The sequence below is a fragment of the Lampetra planeri genome, chromosome 18 (assembly GCF_965212315.1).
Source record: "Lampetra planeri chromosome 18, kcLamPlan1.2.h2, whole genome shotgun sequence".
NCBI lineage: Eukaryota > Metazoa > Chordata > Hyperoartia > Petromyzontiformes > Petromyzontidae > Lampetra > Lampetra planeri.
In genome coordinates this window covers 10,157,978-10,174,974 of record NC_136124.1, presented here as the reverse complement: position 1 = coordinate 10,174,974, position 16,997 = coordinate 10,157,978, and the positions used below count along the sequence as shown (strand labels likewise).

The following is a 16,997-nucleotide window of genomic DNA, read 5'->3' as shown; positions in this document are numbered from 1 at the left end:
GTTTGTGTACAAGTCGCCCTGCGTGTGTGATGGGGCCCTACAACTATTTTGGTCAAAAGACAAAAAAAAATGTCTCTTCCTCTTTTGAAAGGTTGCCGACCCCTGACCGAGCCGATCATTGGAGCACGAAGGCAGCATGTGGTGGTCGCTGATGCTGATGATGATGATACTGCACCAAGTGCTGGGGGCTCCCTCCAGACCAGTTCTCTTGGGCAAGTGGCGGAGCCTGCGAGCGCCCGTCTGCTGGAGACAGCCCTGATGGCGAAGCCCCTGCCACCCCATTCCAGTTTCTCAGTGGGTCTATTGGGGTCCCGATGTGAGGCTGTGGTTCTCTATGTAAGTCTGTGCGTCTCTATACGAGTCTCTAGATCAGTCTCTGTGTGAGTCCTTGAGTTTCTTTGTGAGCCTATTGGATACTGTGTGATTTTATGTATCGCTGGCCACCGCGTTCCAGTTTCTCAGTGGGTCTATTGGGGTCCCGATGTGAGGCTGTGGTTCTCTATGTAAGCCTGCGCGTCTCTATATGAGTCTCTAGATCAGTCTCTGTGTGAGTCCTTGAGTTTTTTTGTGAGCCTATTGGATTCTGTGTGATTTTATGTTTCGCTGACCACCGCGTTCCAGTTTTTCAGTGGGTCTTGATACGAGTCTATGGGGGTCTCTATGTGAGTCTCTAAGTCAGACCACGTGCGATGTTTTGAGTCTCTATGTAATTCTATGGATCTCCAAGTAAATATGTGTCTCTGTGCAAGTATACGCGTCTTGAGTCTCCGGTTCTCTGCGTGAGTCTCTGGCACTCTATATGAGTCTCTATGCGAGAAAGCGATTACGTCTAAAGCCACAAACTACTAGGGCGTTTCAGTTTCTCAACTCATCCACCTGCATGAGCCTACACAACCCGATGTGGACTTTGTTTCCTCCTACGCTTGGAGCCATGGGCCTGATCCATACAGTCATTCACACACACGGTGCTGTTTCAACTACTGACGTCTCAATAGTTACGTGGCTTAGTGTTATTTTTTTTATATTGCACAATTGATAAAAGCACCACATTTGTCAATTTTATTGGTTCAACAAAAGCCCTCTGGAGAAGGAGTCAGCTGTTGCGACGTGTTGCTTGTCACCCAAACTCCAGCCCGGTAGAGAGCATGATGAGCACGTTGAAGTAGAGCATCCTAAGTAGGTGGTAGTTTGTCCAGAGTTTGATTCTTCTGAGAGAAGAGATCCATCTTGACCTCGTTCAAAGAGGTGAGATAGAGCTTGTCTTGTCACCCATGACAACAGACAATTTTTTCGAGCTTTTGAAAGTGACGGGAGTGTAAGTGCAGCTATTCAAATGGGTGAAAGACCATGCGCGCAAAATTTCCCTGTGACCTCTTCATACGACTGCCAAGCCTGCCAGGCTGATCTTTTGCCCTTGCCCATGAAGGAGGATGTTGTTGTTGTTGTTTTCCAACCAGAAAATATGTGGAACACAGGCAAGGCTCTTCATCTTTGTTCGCCAAGGCTGGCACATATTCTAATGATGTGGTAAAAAGCAGAAATCCCTCCCCATTCCAAAGGTCACCCAGATGTTTTCCAGGGGTTGTATTACAGTGAGGTCATGGAATTTGCCAATGACAACCGTAACCACATCTGTGTCCGCAGTGCGTATCTGGAAAGTTTTAGATCCTTGCTCTAAACTATAAAGCACGACACACGTCAACCACAATCCGAGTATCAGCTTCCTCATCATTGCAATTGGACATGGGGATTATAGAACCGATGGAGTTTGCAGACTCCCCCTTCTGTGATGTGTATAGCTTCGTCTGGTTGACATGTGGCAGCTACAACCTGAGGAGTCAATAACAGCAAAGGCTCGTTCAATGGGTCGCGAAGAAAGTCATTCTGCTTGCCTGGCAGTTTTGCTTCAACTGGCACTTTCCTGCGCGCACCTTTGACCCTTTTATTCCGGGGTGGACTATTTTAAACCGTGCGAAAAATAAACACCCCACACGATGTCCACCCTCTTTGTACCCTACGCCGTGTGGTCGGCGTAGGGTACAAAAACCTACATCTGCGTAGTCATGAAATATGCACGATGCAGCAGAGGGCATGCAATCAACGATGACTGCACCATGCAGAACGTTAGAGTCATAGGTTGTAAGTATCTCGGGCTCATGTTGCTGCTCCACACATTTTAGTCGCTTAGACCTCATGCTCGGCAAAAAAGGAGCTTGCCAGAGTCTGAAAGAGAAGGTTGGACTGTCTCATGAGCAAAGAGTTGCCTCAAATCACCATGTCGATTATGCAAGGAATTATATAGCTGGCCTTCTTAATATTAATTATGGATGGATAGTTTGGGTACGATTTTCAATGAGAATGATTGTCACCAAGTCCTGTGGAAAATCGTCCGGGAATAGGTTTCATCCTCCTTTCAATAGTCCGAGTTAGGTTGTGTGACTTGCCCTTGAAAGTGCATCTCCGTCGAGTGGTGTGGAAAGTTTTGTGCCGATGTCAGGGTCATCATCGAGACGGTATCGTCCCTCGAACTGTTTCGACAGTCTGGCTCCCATCTGGGGTCAGGGAGCATCCAGCAGATGACAGCAGTGGTAGGGGAAGAGGTTCAGTTGCTCCAACCCCTGGACCCTCGACAAACTCCCCCCTTCACATTAAACAGTCACCTTCGCTCGCTAAGTTTGAGCACCTCACTCAAAACTCACCTATTGTCCCCCGAGCTCACCCCACGACCCCTTAATTTCCATCCCTCGTAACCCACCACCGTCACTGTTCCCTCTTCATATTCTCATGCTGTGGCTATCACTCATTCCCCATTTATTCAATCCATTCATTCACCATCATTTGCAGTCATTAATTTCGCTGTCGCCGAATTCACGCATCACACATTCGCCCCCATTGCTTCCTCTCATCCATTGTATTCACCCCATCTCCACCATGACATTAATATGAACCGTTCATAATTCTCTGTAAAGCACCTTGGTTATAAGGCGATATATAAATTCCGCTTAAATAAGATAATATCAAATGGGATTGCAGACAATGTGTTTACCGGTCTCACAAAGGACGCGGCGATACCGATTCTCAAACTCAATCTCGATGGGATTCGGAAATAATTTCATATGTCTGATATATATATTGAATTAATAATGCAAGTGGTCCAAGCCTAAGAACAGGGGTGCCCAGCTCCATAGAGTGGGAAGTTCTCCCCTCCATGTGCTCTCATGAAAATGGAGTCTTTCACACGTACAGTGCGAAAGAAGTTCAACAAACATACACGTGAAAGAGAATGCCAGAGCGTTAAGGTAGGTGGCACCCTTCTGCTGCGTGCCATTCCTCAAGGCTTCCGTGTTGGCTTTGTCATTTGAACCCTCAGACAAGCAAGAACGCATTCTGCGCGGGGTTCTGAATGACCGGGAGTGTGACTTGGGGAGAATGCCTCGTTCTTGTGAAGCGATCGGCTCTTCGTTCGTGAGTCTGCAACAGCAGGTCACGTAAGTGGCGAGGCAGAACCGAAGGGGCCCGGCTGGATTTGTGGGGAAGTTGCGCCATCTGTTGGCACACCAGCATTTAATTCAGCAAAGGAGATGAGTCAAATTTTGACTTTAAACTTTCATGACTGCGGGAATTCATATGCTTTGGTTCTTTCGGTAAAGTCACAAAGTCACTTTATGACTTTACCGAAAGAGCCAACGAATATGAGATAAGAGTCGCCATCCGTGTGAAATTTCTCCAGTCTTCTGCTTTCATGCGGCTGATGTAGATGCAGAGCAAACGACGACAATGTCACATTGTGGCGGTCAAGCCAGCCAACGCTGCCAGGAGCAGCGGAGTCGTATCGCCGTGATGTCGCCTTCGTATTTGTGGATCGGGGCATCGTTTTATGGTCTGCTCTGGATGACCACAATCGCAAGCTGTAATGTCTCCTGTTACTCAGGGTGATGCGGTCGTCAGGGATGTCACCCGTCCTGGTATCACCAGGATCGTCCTCTTTTTGAGGTAGCTGTCCTGCAAAATTTGAAAGTCTTCCCATGACATTTAAAGCACCGGTTTTGTCAGTTGAGTAATTTTATTCAATTCGTTTGTACACGCCACTCAAGACGATGTATTATCATTCCATGTAGGTATCTCCTCTTCCGGTATAGTGATACGTGCGTGGGTGCTGTCACCCGTCTCGTGGCCCACCCTGTTACGTGAACGAAGTTGACAATGAAGTTCATAATGAATGGCATCGCTAAGGGGCCGTCCATAAATGACGTCACGCGATTTTTGACGATTTTTGACCCCCCCCCCTTCGTCACACGACGTCACAAAAAGTCAGACCCCCCCCTCAAATATGACGTCACAAAGCTCTGCCCCCCCCCCCCAAATAAAACATGCTTCAAATCGCTTTAAACTATTGTCATTGTAGTGCGTATTTAATGTGGCGCTGCACTCTGATGTTGTAGGAGAAAACATTTATTAAAAAGTATATTTAATTAAGTAGAACGTGTTGTCTATATTTATTTAAAGTTGTGCATTTTGATGTGACGTCACATTTCTCACCCCTCTTGTCACACATCGTCACAAATGTCTGACCCCCCCCCCCCCCACTAGGTGCGTGACGTCATTTATGGACGGCCCCTTACAGTAGAAAGAACAATCCTGGCAACAAAGGTCCTCCTCGGGGCCAGACGGAGCCGATCCATCGGCCCCTCGGTTCGTCTAGGCCAGCTAAAAGTCGAGGACCTATCACGAGCGAAGACACAGATGTCCTCGCAAAGATCCTTCAGCAAGAAAACATCGACATCCTTACTTTCCAAGAGACGCATGTGGAGGAAACCAGCTATCTACGATTGAACATTCCAGGGTGCATCCTCGCTGCTTCCAAGGGCCGCGCTAAACACGGTCTGGCTACTTACGTCACGCATCACGTGAAAAAAGCAACAGAAGTCATTCCAAGGCCGTAATTATAATATATATGCTCAAAATGTCCCCCCCAATATTTTGGTATAAAACATTTTATTGCGATGCTATGTAAATAAAGACAACAATTTGCTAAATCGCCTAATATCTGGTCTTGTCTTCATATAAATCAATGCATAGATTTATTTTTTATATGATTGTGGTTATGGTTGTACTTGATTAATCCCTAATCTCTGCTATTACATACCATGAAACAAGAAATGGTAAAAAAATATAAACAGAGCAATGTAATACAAAACACTATTCGACATTGGAAAAAAAAGTCCATCCCATGTGGTCCTGAATTTTTTCATATTTTAGGCAGGAAATTATTTTTCAAATTTAGATTTTTTTTTTCTGGGTTGGGACACCCTGGAAGATTTGGTCCCCCCCAATGTTGACTCCATGGCCACGCTACCGCCTTGAGTCATTCAGACAGACGACTTCACAGTTGGGACAGAAATCGCCGGTCTCATCTCTCCAATGTCCACAAACGACCAACTACATCCTGGCACCTACCGCCTTTGCCAGCGGCACAACATCCCGCGGTCTATATAGGTGACTTCAATAGCCATCGCACAATGTGGGGTTACCTAGTTGTGGCACATTAGGAATGGATCACTCTTTTAATTATATCCTTGTGCAGCAAGGGAGTAAAGTGTGGTTCTGTGAAAGTCCTGATGTGCTGTGCAGTGCATCAATGCATGTGTGTACAGCAGCATGTGATGACTGAGTTGGGCCTGTAGGTGGCTGGCAGGGTTATTGAATGACCACGCGGATATACCAGTCACATGGTTAATGGCGGCTCGGGAGCAAGGCTGGTTGTAACACACGTGTTGTTGCATTTTACAGAGTGACGGTGCTGTTCTTCCCAAGATTAATATTAACCACAATAAATAAATGTGCTTGTCCTCGATTTGGAGCACCTGCCCACGTCCTTCATTTCGAGTGTGCAACATAGTTAACGACCTGGCAGGCGAACAAATCCTTGATTGGGGAATACAACCCAGACCTGTGCTTTGTAACTACAGATAAGAATGGCTCAGCCTTTGCCCACCATGCGCAAAGTCCTGCCTCGCTTCCCGCACAGCCAGCACAAGCACGTGGTCATCCATGTTGGCCACGAAATTCCAGTAATCACGAGCACGCCAAGACCACCACTGAAACTTCGGACGACCAAATTGGCCTGTTTTTTATGGCTGCTGTGGAAGAATACCAACCACATCTCCACCAACCCTGAAAAGTTTGAGCAGTTCATCGTGCTCGCGAAACAAGCCGCCAGGAATGCGCTTCTGCGGGACTATTGGAGGCCCTACACCCCCAGCTGGACTGCGGAAACCCTTCTCCGAGAACAAGAAAGCACTGGTGACCCAGAGATCGCAACAGCCCTTTTACACTCGCTCGATTCTGCCAGACGAGCAAAGTAGGCAGCATTGATGGAGTCTTTTGGCTTCACGCAATCCAGCAGCAGGGCATGGGGGTTACTGCGGAAGCTCGGTGGAGCAGCACCCTCAGAACACCGGACTCCTAAGGCAACTGCTCATGGGATAGCGATGCAGCTTCCCGGCAATGCAAAAACAATCGAAAGTCGAAAACAAGAACGCACAGTAAAACAAGCCGCAAAATATACTCTTCACCAGTGTCAAAAACTCTCCTCTGTCTGGAGCTGTACTTCCAGAAGACATAGATGCCGCACTGGCAGTAAGGAAGGCAGGGAAAGCCACAGGAATAGATGGGATTTACCCAGAATTCCTAAACACCTTGGGCAGCAAAGGAAGAAAGTGGCTGGTGAAACTTTTGTAACAATCATCGCCACCAGCAAGCTGCCAAGACTTTGGAGAAAAGTTAAAGTTATTGCTCTCCTCAAGCCAGGAAAACCTGCTGATGACCCACACAGCTACAAGCCAATATCTCTTCTTCATACAGCCTACAAGCTACTGGAGTGAGTACTGCTAGCCCGACTCTCTCCTCTCTTGGAAGCCACCATACCACCTGAGCAGGCAGGTTTTCGGCCACAACGAAGTTGTTGTGACCAGGTCCTCGCCTTGACATCACACATCTAAGCCGGCTTTCAGTATAAGTAGATGAAGTAGCTGCTTTCATAGACTTGTCCTCTGCATGCGACACGGTGTGGTGCCGACGACTCCTCCTTAAACTCGGCAACACCATCAAGTGTGATTAAACGGTTTGCTTCATCGCCAATAGGCTCAGCGACCGACAATTTCGGGCCCATCTCAGAAACCAGGTCAGCCGCCCACGAACTTTACAAAATGGCTTACCACAGGGATCAGTATTAGCACCAGCCCTGTTCATTCTCTACACCAGCGACATGCCAGACACGTTAAGCCGCAAGTTCATTTACGCAGACGGTCTCGCGCTGGCTAGCCAAGCGACGATGGTGAGCGCAGCTTAAGACGGCTTGAACACCGGCGTAAGGAAATTTGTAAAGTATTTCTACTCCTGGCAATTAAAGTCAAACCCAACCAAGAGAGTGTCCTCAGAATTCTATCTCAGCAATGCAGAGGCAAAAAAATACACTGAAGATCGAGGTTTGTGTTAAAACCATATCCCACCACCCACTCGCGAAATACCTTGAAGTGGTGATCGATCGAAGTCTCGCTTTCAAGCAACACATTAAGCAGTTGAGCAACAAAATAAAAACGCGCACGAACATTGTCCATAAACTGACAGGAACTAGTTGGGGCTGTAATGCTCGAATACTACGGACTGCCACGCTCACCTTCGTGTATTCGATGGGAGAGTATTGATCACCTGTGTGGGGACGCACAGGTGATCAATACTGAACATCGCACTGCGTGCCATCTCAGGCACGCTGAAGTCGACGCCGATCCAGTGGCTCCCGGGACTCACCGACATCGCTCCGCCGCAAATGCGTCGTGAAACAGCGGCCATCTATAAGTACCAAACAATTCTCATCCAACTGCACCTTCCAATACATCGGGACATAAAGCTAATTCCGCCTGTTCGCCTACAATCACACCACCCCTTCTGGATCACAGCAGCCTCACTCCACGCCACGAATACAAATGAAGACCAGAGATGGAAGCGAGTCTGGACTGTGGCCGAGACGTCAAAAATAAACATCTCATACAGGAGCCTACCGTCGAACCTCCCCGTTTCAACCTCCCACGCCGCCAGCGGTCGTCCATCAACCGAATCGGGACCGGGCACGGCCGATGCGACCACGTGATGCACAATTGGCGCATCAAAGATTCGGCAACCTGCAAGTGCGACCACGAATCCGAAACCATCGACCACATTGTAAATACTCCGCTGCTGCTGTTTTCACTCCTTTAAAGGAAAAATGGACGAGATCCACTCTGTGTCTGAACAGACACATTGAGTGGAGAATAAATCTAAAATTACATCTTTAATCTGCTGCAATTAATCCATACGAAAGAAGAAGAATCAGGCATACGAAAGAAGACGATTGCGGTGGCTGACCGAGCGAGCGAACACTCGTGGCAGCAGACATCGGCAAACACATTGGTGTGCATCGGCATAAACATTGCAAAAACACCATGGCTTACGCAAGACGTGCCTTGAATTAGGCGAAATGCTTGCAAGCTGACGCCTCCGCAAAGCAAAATTAAACCCCGTGCCGAGTTTTCCTGGCAGATTATGTGATTGGATTTGGTGAATGTTGCACGTTCATGCTGTGCGATGCCTTGCTTGTGCTGCGCAGGGGGCCAGAGAATTAAGGAGAAAAGCCAAGCCTCCTGCTTCGGGGAATGTGAACAGATCCGATGATGGCAACGCTATTTGCTTTGGCTAAGCATCTGCGTGCTGGTATCAATGCCAATTTAAATGTCTTCGTTTATATTAAGAAAATGCCATGGGTTCCCATCCCAAGGAAACATGAGAAACTCAGTTTGCTTTGTTGAAAAGATCGTTGCTGCTAGCTGGGCATGTAACTTGCTTAAACTCGCGTGAGTGAAGGTCTAAAAAATGGTAAGAACATTACTAATCCTATTATAATCCTTATTTTCTAAAGTTGCATTATTCGCATCAAAGCAATGATAGAGCAACTGTAACGTCATTCACCCCCAATTCTCCCCCACCCCATCTCCTCCGTGACCAGGAGAGCTGGGTTAGGAGGCCTTTGTTAATTAGCGGATCTAAAAAAACTTACGGGATATGTTATTAATTTTCGCCAAACAATAATTAAGGATCATTGGAATGTACTTTAGTAGTTTATTTTGGATAATTAATTGTTTTTTTTAGCATTCAAATCGGTTACATTTAAAACCAGGTTACTTTTTTTACAGAAGCAACGTGCAATTACACGGTGGTGAGATGTTAACTACCTCGCCTGGTATATAGGAGGTCGTGGGTTCGATCCCGATCCCGACCCTGACGCTTGTATATAGTATTATTTAGAGTTTCCATGTTCTCCCCGTGTTTGCGTGGATATTTCTCCAGGTACAAATAAAAAAAGTTCAATTTTTAATTTAGTTTTATATTTTCACGAGTGCCACCTAATGGAAATGTAATGTCATTGTCATCGTGCCGTCGCTTGGATAGCAGCAAATTTTTAGTTTGATTTACACATTCCTGCGGAGGGAGCTGGCAGGAACGTTGGGTTGCTCGGTCAATGGCCAGGGTCAACGGCGGCGTGGTGTATTCCGCAAATATTGGCGACTGTGAGGGCGGGCACAAGCCGGCGTGAGTAGGTTAAACGTTGAGTTTTATAAGGGCACCACGGGGTGACCCGCCCCTCCCCACCCAGCCCCACCCCTCCCACCCCACACCCAGCCCCACCCTCCCCACCCAGCCCCTCCCCACCCAGCCCCACCCTCCCCACCCAGCCCCTCCCCACCCTCCCCACCCAGCCCCTCTCCACCCAGCCCCACCCCTTCCATTTTTGGATTCACGACGGACGGACGGACACAATAATCCCCTGTGGGCTGGTGGAACCAGGAGGTTCCTACCAGTAAAAGCTTTCGTCACTGCAGGAATTCATATTATTGGGTATTTCTGTAAAGTCACGTAAATAGGTTCAAAGAAAATAACAAAAAAAACTACGACGTTTCGATCGCAACACAAGCGTTCGTCATCAGGACGAACGCTTGTGTTGCTATATTAGAAGCCATTAGTTATCTTTGCTTTATAGTTTTTTATTTGCTATAATTGGCGTGTGTCAACACATTGGTGACCTCCAGGTCGCTGTTGCAAAATGAGACCTCAACCCAATCCAGTCCTCTTGAATCCTCACCACGTTTTTATTTTCAGCAACAAAACATCAACTCGACTTGATTATTTTTTGACAGTTTTGCTCATTTCAAATTGCGTTTAATGTGAACTATCGAAAACAAATCTGGAAGCATTCCAATGTTCACTATAAAATACAAACGCTTTCAACCCACCCCCCCTACCCCCACCTGGGCTATTATAAACCCCCCAACGTCGTGACGACCACGTGACGTCAACACAATGTGTGCGTGATGACGTCAGGACACGGCTGGTTTACGGCGGTGGACGCTGTTGGCGCGATGACGTCGCGTTCCACCTCACCCAATGGGAAGCGAGGGGGTGCGGTGGGGGCCTCGTGAGCCCGCGCCGTGCGCGTGACGTCAGCGCGCGCTGCTTTATTTGTTTATTTATTTACTCGGAGCCGTGCGGGCTGGGAGATGCAGCAACGGAGGAGGGTTGAGAGCGACTCGATTCAATAATTTAGTTTTTTTAATTCCTTTAACCTCCCCGCTCCCTCTTTGTTTTATCATCCGCACGTTTCCTCACAATAGTCTCCGTTCGCCGCTAAAGGTAAGGTTCGTGTAAACGTTTCTGTGTTTTTTACATTTCTATGTGTGTGATCATTCGGGCGCTACGGGAAATGGTCGCGACGCTTCGGCCCCAGCCAGGTACGATCGAGTCAAGTGTGGAGATGCCGATTTGTGTGGTAAAAGAATCGCGAAATGATCGACGGATTCGCGATCACAGCGGTGAGACGCACCGTGGGTATAACAGGGGCGTTGATTGTAGTAATGGTTGGTGTCAATCGTTAGTGGCGTATGTGGAGCGAGCTGGTGGTTAGAATGCATAGGGGCAGGTGCCAGGCTCCATTCAAACATTGATGGGAAATTCCTACTCGCATCAGGCCTCGCAATCCATGACGTTGAACGTTATCCATAGCCTAGTTAATCATACGAGATCTGTGTTCATGGCAGTGTTAGATGTTGACGCTTCTCGGCTGATGTCCATCATCAGCCTTGATCCATCCACTGCTGAATGAAAAAGGCCTCTTCCTAAGCGGTCCTGTAACACGGGTTTATTTTGTCGCACTGGCATATTGGAGTAAGTGTAGTGCCCCATTGGAACCTCCTTTGCCAGTAGAAAAATATGATAATTGGGTTTTTACCCTTTTATCTGGCAACAAAACTGACACCTTTTTTTACAAGGAGTCATGTTTGCATTGACCACAATACCTGCGGTGGGAATGCAAAAAAAACCAATTATCATATTTTGCTACTGGCAATGGAGGTTCCAATGGTGTAAATTCTTACCCCGAGCTCTCATACTCTGATGGTGCATTGTCTTTGAGTTGTGCACCTTTTGGCGTCATCTAGACCAACACCATGTGAGACTAGGCTCTGAGAAAAGCTGTCTCGTGTGTGGACCAATCAATATCAATGACCGTGCATACATTTTCAGAGTTGTGTTTTTTTGTTTGCATTCCGACCGCAGGTATTGTGGTCAATGCAAACATGACTCCTTGTAAAAAAAAGGTGTCAGTTTTTTTGCCAGATAAAAGGGTAAAAACACAATTATCATATTTTGCTACTGGCAAAGGAGGTTCCAATGGTGTAAATGCTTACCCCGAGCTCTCATACTCTGATGGTGTATTGTCTTTGAGTTGTGCGCCTTTTGGCGTCATCTGGTCCAACATCATGTGAGACTAGGCTCTAAGAAAAGCTGTCTCGGGTGTGGACCAATCAATTTCAAGGACAGTGCATACATTATCAGAGTTGTGTTTTTGTTTGCATTCCGACCGCAGGTATTGTGGTCAATGCAAACATGACTACTTGTAAAAAAAGGTGTCAGTTTTGTTGCCAGATAAAAGGGTAAAAAGACAATTAGCAATTATTAAGTAGAAAGAATACGGTGTATATTTTCAATTAGAATAATAATAATTTGGAGTCCAGTTGCAATCCACTGCTGCATTAATGCCTCACCGCGCCGTGTCAGTGGTTAGGCATTGTTTAACCATACTTCACCACCCTGGTCAGTTGCTGGTTGATGAAGGTGATGGGGGCGACCAGGAGATCGGTGAACATATAATTTGCCACTGATGTTGCCCGTGGCTGGGAATCGAGCTTAGAGGTTAACTTATTTATTTCTCTCATAGCGCAGTGCGCCAACCACGCTTACAGCAATACCATTTTGCAATAATAATAATAATGTCATGGTCAAACGCGCACCCCCTGCTGTAAAGTGGACGTGGACAGCGATGATGTTCACCAAGCGATGGTGTTTGCACAGTGGTATCTTGCAATGGAGGATACAGCTCATGTGCAAGTCTGCATTCTAATAAATACCGACAGGGCAAATGCATGTGTCTGTGGGGCTTTGTGAAATATCAGCAGCTTTTGTTGGGAAGTTGTGAGTGGTCGTCCTATGGGGTGTCTAGCCCTTGACATGGGAATGTGGAATTTGGGCCGAGGACGTTTTTGCCTTTATTTTTGTGTGTCTTTAACACGTACTGCAATGTATTTAAAGGTTACAGAATCACGGCAGGCACCCCCGCATTACGTAATAATCATTACACAATATGTATCCTGTCACCAAATCACCTGGAATTAATTAGATGTTATGAAATCTCGAGAGCGAAGCAGATTTGATACATGAAACACGTGCCATATGCTGCAAAATCAATTGTACTGTTTAACAGGTCAGGCTTTCGCGACCAATATTATCCATAATGCAGGTTTTTTTAGGTTAGATCGCATATATATTAGTGTTTCATTAAACCCCGACAGCCAATTTGTAAGCAAAACATGTCAGTTATTAGTTAAGCACATTCAGTGTGTTGCTAGTGGCGGGTTTAACAACATATTTATATTTACGCGATCAAACCCCAAAAAAACCGTAATGAATAATTGTACCGTACGCCTGTGTTTCCACGTCTATGCTTTCGATCTTCATGAAGCTGCACTGACCAGCATAGTGAAGTATGCCTAAATAAGCCTCACAACCCACACAGCAAGCCTTATCTATCAATCTACTGCCATTAGAGCTGGTCACATGCTCAGCAAGATTTGATGTTAATTTCCATTTTCAATGTCGTCCGATAACCAAGGATACCCAGCCCTACACAACCGAATAATACTACACATGAGTGAGCTTTCACCATGGTAAATAACAGATCTCGAACTGTGTTTACATGGCCATTTATATTCATGTTTATTGCTGTCAACTTGTGTTGGCTAGTAATTCATGTATTTTTTACATTTTTTTATTAATCCATAATAGGTATTTTTTTGGGTTAGATCGTGTAAATATACACGTGTTGTTAAACCCGCCATCACCCGACACAGCCAATCAGCAAGATTTGTGACATATACAAACATGCCAATTAGTGACTAGTTCAGCACACCGGTGTGTTGGAGAGTAAACCCACAACATTTATATTCGAGCACGACGTTTTTGCTAGAAATTACAACCAGCCGCATCAGGCGACAGTCAGAATGGTGGAGAAATCCTCCTGCTGTTGCATCTTAAAACACGTTCCTTCGGAGTGGGCAGGTAGGAACTTGGTTGGACAGCGCGACGTTCAGGGGGAGGGGGGGCAGTTGGATGAGTGGGCATGTTGACCCTTCCCCCCACCCTCCCCGACATCGTCAACCAATCGCGGCTATGCTCGGTGTTCGGTGGGGAGGTGCATGGGTGGGCGGAATTCCGGATATGCACGACAGACAGACAGACAAATAATCCCTGGTGGGCAGTGTGGAACCTGTTGTTCCTACCTGTATAAGAGGGGGCTAAATGTGATGTTATCACTTGTGAGCCAATCGGGTACGAAGACCAGAGGGGTGGGGGGAGGGGTCATATTTGGTCAATTACAATGGAAATCTATTATTGGTTGGGTTATTCATAGTTAATCATTAGTATTCTTTATTAATGCCCTCAAATGAAAGGGGTGTAAATTTTACGTGCAAATTACATTTAGTTTTGTCCCTTGCAAACATACCTCGATGGACCTTTTCATGAACAGGAAATTGAGCGATTGTATCACATATTCTCTTGCGTGGGGTGTTTTTAACAGCTACTATTTTTGCAATGGCTAAACAATGCACTGAAAACATTAGTGCAAATTTATTTGGATGTGCCACAATTTTAACTGCGGTCGAGACTGCTAATTCATTCCACAAAACGCATCACTTGCTGATTGGGGGGACAGATATGTCATCTCTAAGGACTTAAGTCTGGCGAACTGAACTCAAATGAATGTATATAGAAAAAAAACAAACGTGTGCCGCAGCCTACAGTGACATTCCATGATTCTAGGGGTCGTTTGGCAGTGTTGCGTCTGCAGATAGAATCTGATGATAGGTTTCTGCCGCTCTACTGACATTCGGGGTCTCATTCGATGATTGATACAAGGCGGCCTTGGTTTTTTTTTCTCCTGGGAGCTGAAAAAAATTCGTGACAGTGTAATTGGAGTTGTCATTAATCAAAGCCTAATGCAGATAAGCGTGCATGCAAATACGTCTCATTCTTGTGTGATTGATAGCTAGCACGTGATGTGATATTAACACGAGCTCGGCTTTGTTACTTAAACCGTAGGCAGTCATAATGATGGAGTCTTAAGTTGTATGTAAGTGTTGTGTGGGTATGTTACTGTGGTGAGAATTTGCAATAATTGAGAGCTGAACAGGATAAGGTAAATTTTTCTTCACTCAGTTGAATGCGTGACATTTTGTTGTCATTAATTATGCTTTTTAGCAGGGACAAAGAAATCCCCTCCAACAATTTCAAGTGTAAATGTATGTAACTCGTCTACTAAACACGTTGAAAAGAGCATTGTCCAACAGGCTTTTAGTTTATAAAAAAAAAATCGTGTGTCTTCTGCGAACAATGCATTGACCTTTTAACAACAGTGGAAATACACTCGGTGTTGAGAAAAAATTCTCTCTGCTTGCTTTTTTATTTGTCGGTCAGACAGGTACAGCCAGAAGATTGAATGTGCTTTGCTTTGAAAATAGTGATTGGGCAGCCGATGACTTACCTATAGAGCAGCGTGCTACAAGTGATCATTTTGGTAGAACCGCATTTGAGACATTTTCTCCAACACTTTAGAGGGGAATTATGGAATGTTTTTTTAAGTAATGACCTCTCTTCGAAATGCATACCAAAAATAATCAAGCGGTTGATGTGGAAAATCAATCTTGCCAGGTAGACCAGACCATCAGTTGACTTTTAATTCTACTTCGTTTACGATTGGAGACATTATTAAATGTGCAGTAATTGTATTTAACAAGCTGAAGTGCAGTTTAAATGTGGGTAATAAATCACTGTACAGGTGACTGACATTTCCCATTGTAGGCTTTAGTATGGACGCATGAAGGGATTTGCTTAGAATGTGGGCATTGTAATGTTGGTGCCACTCTAAGGCTGTTCCTTGCCAGAATGTCAATTTTAAATGAAGATTAGCCATCCATCATAGATTTATGAAGGATATACAAGGGAATGTGGCCTTTAGACAACTCAACGTGTAGTTATTGATTGAAAAACAATTGCCTGTCAGAATATTTTATATAGCATTTAATAATAGAAGGCAATAGTATTTACATTACAACTTTTTTTTATCAATATATGGTGCTTAACAAAAACATTCCACCAACATTATAGTCAATGACACTATTAAAAGGAAAAAAATATACAGTTTTTTTATTATGCTTGTTTTCCCAGGAAAGCCTCATTGAGTCTCAAGACACTTTTTTCAGGAGGGTCTTGGCAAGTTTTCACAGGAGGTGACCATTGTTATGTATATAGTATTCCAAACGAGTCAAGGGTAATATTTTTGCCATATTTACATGGGTGACATTTCAAGCAATGGCCTTTATTCGTAGCATGGCATGGTAAAGGTGCGAACGAAGAAACTTCAGAGTGAGTGACGTAGGCAGAGAAGAGGAGAGGTTGACAGCGTGGACTTGAACAGGGGGGCAAGTGTGTCAGCAGTGCAGACAGCCAGGAAGTGGGAGTTACAGATTTCAGAGGGAGCAGCAGAGAAGGTGCGACCTTCTATCGATCGTGCGTAGGTTGGACTAAGGTTTAAAAAAAAAACTTGCTTGTTGGAGCAGGATACAGGGGTGGGAGCTACATCAAGATTCAGATGAGACGGTAGTGGCAGGCAGGGGAGATTCCATGAAGATATTGTAAGCTGGCAGTTGATCTGGAATTGGCTAGGAATCCAATGGAGGGATTTGAGGATTGGGGTGGTGTGTGGAAAATGTTTATAGTAGGGTTTACAAAACCAGTGACAATGTATTAGCAGTCTACCACTGTACAATGCAGGATGACACTCTTTCAGGAAGGGCATGGATAAGGATATTTTCCCAATTCCTTAATTAGTGTTTTGCATGCGAAAGTACCCTAAAAAAAACACAATGCGAGGTGAAACTGATTTGTTCAAAATCATTATGCAATGCCTCAGTTTACTGTGAGCGATTCAAAAGAAACGGGGGGTGGTAGGTTATGTTGTTTTTATTATTCTGGTAACCTTGGAGGTTTTGCTCGTCCTGTTCAATCAAATCCCACAAGAATACATTGATATGAAAGGCCCATTGGTGAATAGTAACTGTTATCCTCGTGATGAAAGTCATTCCCTTGTTTAGTTCTTTGATCTGATATAATTTATTTAAAGTAGATTAATGCTAATTTAAATGTAAACGATTTCAAATGATTTGCCATTCAACTTTTCAACGGGCAGCGCTTTGAAATGAATCTTGGAATGACATGAACTTCCGAATGTATACTTTAGCAGCTTTATGGCATGCTGTGGCTGTAACATCACAAAGGTCACGTTTTTATTACTATGG

The 16,997-nt window shown here is 45.3% G+C and overlaps 1 protein-coding gene across 1 annotated transcript in view; it reads left to right on the top strand.

Annotated features, from left to right (window-relative positions):
* The first annotated feature begins 10,552 nt into the window (after positions 1 to 10,552).
* Positions 10,553 to 16,997, top strand: part of LOC144723633 (centrosomal protein of 170 kDa-like) — an 86,195-nt gene continuing 79,750 nt past the window's right edge. Inside the window, 1 exon segment of the mRNA XM_078602517.1 lies at positions 10,553 to 10,722. The gene's annotated coding sequence lies outside the window, so the exon portion shown is untranslated.